Below are 5,783 nucleotides of genomic sequence, written 5' to 3'. Positions count from 1 at the left end.
AAAATACAAAAAATTAGCCAGGCGTGGTGGCAGGCACCTGTAGTCCCACCTACTTGGGAGGCTGAGGTGGGAGAATGGTGTGAACCCAGGGGGCAAAGCTTGCAATGAGCCAAGATCACACTGCACTCCAACCTGGGCGACACAGCAAGACTCCATCTCAAAAAAAAAAAAGAAAATAGAGCCTGTTAAAAAACAAAACAAAACAACTGGCTTTGAGCTCTCTGATGGCTCAACATGGTGAAACCCTGTCTCTACTAAAATACAAAAATTAGCCGGGCATGATGGCAGGTGCCTGTAATCCCAGCTACTCAGGAGGCTGAGACAGGAGAATCGCTTGAACCTGGGAGGTGGAGGTTGCAGTGAGCCGAGATTGTGCCACTGCACTCCAGCCTGGGCAAGAGACAGAGGGAGACTCCGTCTCAAAAAAAAAAAATTTCTCACCAGTGATCATTCTGCACTCGCATATTGATTGCTCCATTATCCACATCCTCATCAGCTTCGATGATCACCAGCTCATGGGGTTTGCCCCCTCTGAGAGAAGCATCCTGGAGCCCATTGGCTGCTACCTGCTCCCCTCCCTCCAACCAGCGCTTGTCTTCTGTCCATCTCAGTCCCCTCGCCTTCAGGATCCTGGGCATCTCCATGAGACGGAGGCCTAGGAGAGCTGGCACCACTGAATCTAAAACCTAGAAAAATCCAACCAGCACACGTGCCCTGGGGAGAGGAGCTGGCCTAGGTTTAGAAAGACAGCACCAAACCAAATGGAACAAAGTCCCTGGCCTCTAGGAGCTTATGTCCTGGACTGATGATGAGCACAGCAAGTGCACAAGAAAAATCAGGGTAGGTAGGGGGTGGAGGTGGGTTGGAGACTACTACTTTGTGAAGGGTCATTAGAGAACACTTTATCAAGAATATGACATTGGTGAGTACACCAGTGAGGGAATGAGCCCTGCAGATATCGAGGCCAAGAATGTTCCAGGCAGAGGAATGCTCCATGCTTGGCATGGCTAGGTGACAGCAAGGAGGACAGTGTGTCCAGAATGGAGTCAAAGAAGAAAGAAATTGCAAGAAGGGGGTTGGAGGCCAGATCATGACCATGTGAAGGGAGCTTTTGGAAGGTTCTTAGCAGAGATCTAGGATCTAGAATCTGGCTACAGACTTGGGCAAGCACCAGCATGGAAGGGGTCGGGGAGGAAGGCACTGCAGTGATCCAAGTAGGAGATGATGGAGGCTTGGATCCAAGTGGTTGTGGTGGAGATGTTGAGATGGGACCAATCCTGGCCATATCTTGACAGCAGAACTGAGAGGGTTTGCTGTTGGACTCAATGTGAGGAATGGCAGAGAATCAAGAATGACTCCAGAAATGTTTTTTGAGCAAGTGGAAGGACTAGCTGCTTCCTGAGGTAAAGAAGGCTGTGAGGGAAGCACAGTTGGGGGTGGATTTCAGGATTGTGGTTTTAAACAGTTTACAGCAAAAGGATTTAAAGATGAAGTGACTTAATATACATTAAAAACTTAGGACAGGACAGGCGCAGTGGCTCACGCCTGTAATCCCAGCACTTTGGGAGGCCGAAGTGGGCGGATCATGAGGTCAGGAGTTCAAGACCAACCTGGCCAAGATAGTGAAACCCTGTCTGTACTAAAGATACAAAAATTAGCTGAGCGTGGTGGCAGGTGCCTATAATCCAACTACTCAGGAGGTTGAAGCAGGAGAATCCTTTGAACTCAGGAGGCAGAGGTTGCAGAGCCAAGATCGCACCATTGCACTCCAGCCTGGGCAACAGGGTGAGACTCCGTCTCAAAAAAAACAAAAACAAAACAAACCAAAAAAAACTTTAGGACTCTATCTCAAAAAAAAAAAAAAAAAAAAAAAAAGAAAAAGAAAAAGAAAACATAGGACAGGCCAGGCACAGTGGCTCACACCTGTAATCCCAGCACTTTGGGAGGCTGAGGCAGGAGGATCACTTGGGGTCAGGAGTTTGAGACCGGCCTGGCCAACATGGCAAAACCCTGTTTCTACTACAAATACAAAAATTAGCTGGGCTTGGTGGCGGGCACCTTTAATCCAGTTATTCAGGAGGCTGAGGCAGGAGAGTCACTTGAACCCAGGAGGTGGAGGTTGCAGTGAGCTGAGATCACGCCACTGCACTCCAGCTTGGACAACAGAGAACAGAGTGAAACTCTGTCTAAAACAAAACAAAACAAAACAAAAAGAAAAAAACTTAGGACAGTATTTGGTACTTCATAACACACATGCATGTAACGTTGACATTTATCTCCATTTTAAAAATAAGATTGAAGTCTGAAGGGATAAGCAACTTGTGTACTGTATCTCTTTGAGACTCTGCTTTCAATCCTTTTGGATATGCAGTTGACCCTTGAACAACATGAGTTTGAACTGGGTGGACCCCACTTATTCGTGGCTTTTTTTCAATCAAATGCAGTGGTGGGATGCCAAACTGCGGACAGGGAGAGCCAACTTTTCATATATACAGGTTCTGCAGCGGGACTTGAGCATGTATGGATTTGGGTATACCCAGGGGTTCTGGAGCCAGTCCCCCATGTATATCAAGGTATAACTCGAAAGTGGCATTGCTGGATCATATAGTAGTTCTATTTTTAGTGTTTTGAGGAACTGTCACACTGTTTTCCACTGCAGTTGCACCATTTTACAATCCCACTAACAGTGCATAATGGTCCCAGTTTATTCACATCCTTGCCAGCACTTGTCTTTCTTTCTTTTCTTTTCTTTTTTCTTTCTTTCTTTCTTTCTTTCCTTCTTTCCTTCTTTCCTTCTTTCCTTCTTTCCTTCTTTCCTTCCTTTCCTTCTTCCTTCCTTCCTTCCTTCCTTCCTTCCTTCCTTCCTTCCTTCCTTCCTTCCTTCCTTCCTTCCTTCCTTCCTTCCTTCCTTCTTCTTCTTTCTTTCTTTCTTTCTTTCTTTCTTTCTTTCTTTCTTTCTTTCTTTCTTTCTTTCTTTCTTTCTTTCCTTTCTTTCCTTTCTTTCTTTCCTTTCTTTCTTTTATTGAGACAGGGTCTTGCTCTGTCGCCCAGGCTGGAGTGCAGTGGTGCGATCTCAGCTCACTGCAACCTCCGCCTCCTGGGTTCAAACAATTCTTGTGCCTCAGCCCTCCCTAGTAGCTGAGATTACAGGCACCCACCACCAGACCCAGCTCATTTTTGTATTTTTAGTAGAGATGGGGTTTCACCATGTTGGGCAGGCTGGTCTTGGACTCCTGACCTCAAGTGATTCACCCACTTCAGCCTCCCCAGGTGTTGGGATTATAGGTCTGAGCCACTGTGCCTGACCTGGTTTTTGTTTTCTAGAGTCTCACTCTATTGCCCAGGTTGAAGTACAGTTTTGACCTCCTGGGTTCAAGTGATCCTCCCACCAAAGCCTCCAGAATAGCTGGGAATACAGGCCATTTCTTTATTTCTATCAGAATTGGACTCATGGCTTCCTGTTTTATTCAGTGTGCTATCATCTGGATTATACAAGTCATTCTACATTTTGATGCTCAAATTATGACAGATTTGGCCAATGGAAGCCACTTCAGGCTGGCTTCTGTGTGCTTTTGATGTGTCCCCATCATTCTTGGAGCACTTTCTTGATTCCTGCCGTAAGAGGATATTTCAAGATGATCTTGTACTTTCTTTGCTGCAGCCCCGGAATTAGCCATTTCTCCAAGGCCCATGGTTCCTTTTAGTAAAGAACCATAGCTTCTGGCCCTGGCTTTACCCCTGATGAAACTCATGGCTTTGAAAGGCCCAGCATCTGATCTGAAGAGGCAGAACAAACCATTCATTTTACTGAGGAGCCTGAGGCCTAGATGTGGTCAATTGGCCAAAGTCCCCAGCCAGTGACAGAGCTTAGACACGAGCTGAGGCCCCTGACCTCCTGTCCAGTGCTCTCTGCCTGGCAATACATATTGCTAGCCAAGAGGTCTGCTCCCAGCAGGGCCTAGCCCTCTCTGGACCTCACTTTCCTCTTGTGGCCACTGAGGGTTATCTTTGCCCTGGGGGTCCAGGACTGCCTGAGAGCTGACCTTAGCTCCTGGCTCTTTATGTGCCTTACCTGCCTGGAGACTTTTATGGTTGAATCCACCTTAAATTACAGAAGAGGTCCTGCTTCAGCCTTTGTCTCCAGCTCTCGTGGATTTGGAGCTTACAAACCAATCCCAGCCTGAAATGACTTGTGGAAGTGCAGGGACCTGGGGGGACACGTGGTTTGTTCCCTCCAGGCCAGGGATTCAAGGAATATGTGCCTCCCTGAAGCCCATCTTGGTCAGCTAAGACCTGTCTCATAGAGGAGCATCAACACGAATGATTGGGTCCAGGCCTGATAATGGGTTGGGAAGGCAATTGGAAAGGCCTCATCTACCTGCGCTAAGGCTCCCAACCCACCCAGGTTACACCATCCGCATCTAGGGAAACAGAGATACTACCTTCCCACATTTGGAGGCCAGTGTCTCATTAGTCTCACGTCGAAGTTGAGAATAAGAACCCCTCTATAGTCATGTTCTCTATATGCCATTAGAGAATGTTTGCTAGGCCGGGCGCGGTGGCTCACGCCTGTAATCCCAGCACTTTGGGAGGCCGAGACGGGCGGATCACGAGGTCAGGAGATCGAGACCATCCTGGCTAACACGGTGAAACCCCGTCTCTACTAAAAAGAAGTACAAAAAACTAGCCGGGCGAGGTGGCGGGCGCCTGTAGTCCCAGCTACTCGGGAGGCTGAGGCGGGAGAATGGCGTAAACCCGGGAGGCGGAGCTTGCAGTGAGCGGAGATCCGGCCACTGCACTCCAGCCTGGGCGACAGAGCGAGACTCCGTCTCAAAAAAAAAAAAAAAAAAAGAGAATGTTTGCTGTGCCTGATTTGGGGATAGGTTATGCTGCATCTGACCGATACCCTCTGGTTTGGTCAGCCACGATAGAAACTTCCAGCCTGGAAATCCTTGATTATTCAATCAGTGCCCTTACTAGCGATGTCACACCAAGCAGCAGTCTGAAAGGCTTTCGTCTGTCGTATTCAAGACATTTCCTAAGCACGTGCTGTGTGTCAGGTGTTATGTTGCACCCTGACGTTGCAGAAACTATTTAAACCTTAGCTCAATCCAAGTAGGCTTTCAGGTAACAATTACGATGCAAGTGGGATCCATCCAAATACAAGAGGAAAAAGGAGGGGCAGCAAAAGAAAGGTTGTATCGGCCGGGCGTGGTGGCTCACGCCTGTAATCCCAGCACTTTGGGAGGCTGAGATGGGCGGATCACTTGAGGTCAGGAGTTTGAGACTAGCCTGGCCAACATGGTGAAACCCCGTCTCTACTAAAAAATACAAAAAATTAGCTGGGCGTGGTGGCGCATGCTTGTAATCCCAGCTACTTGAGAGGCAGAGGTTGCAGTGAGCCAAGGTGGCACCACTGCACTCCAGCCTGTGACACAGTGTGACTCCGTCTCAAAAAAAAACAAGGCCCTATCTTCTGACGTTCGCTTCTGACACTCTGGAGTGTCAGGTTCCTATAGGCAAGACTTTGTGGAGATACTGAAATTTAAGCTGGGCTCTGAAGAATGATTTTGCCAAGTGAAAATTGTGGAAAGGGCATTATAGGCAGAAGGAATGGCTTCAGCAAACTACAGAACCTTTAAAGTGCAAGGTTATCCTGAACAGCAGAGCACCTGGGTGGCAGCAGCTAACACCCAGGCAATGGAGGGAGGAGTCAAAAATGAGAAATTCCAGATACCTCAGGGTCCAAGCATGAAGGTGCATGAACCTGTGCTTCTGTAGTG

Source organism: Macaca thibetana, chromosome 10 (genome assembly GCF_024542745.1).
Source record: "Macaca thibetana thibetana isolate TM-01 chromosome 10, ASM2454274v1, whole genome shotgun sequence".
Lineage (NCBI taxonomy): Eukaryota > Metazoa > Chordata > Mammalia > Primates > Cercopithecidae > Macaca > Macaca thibetana.
Note: the sequence above shows the minus strand (reverse complement) of the source record.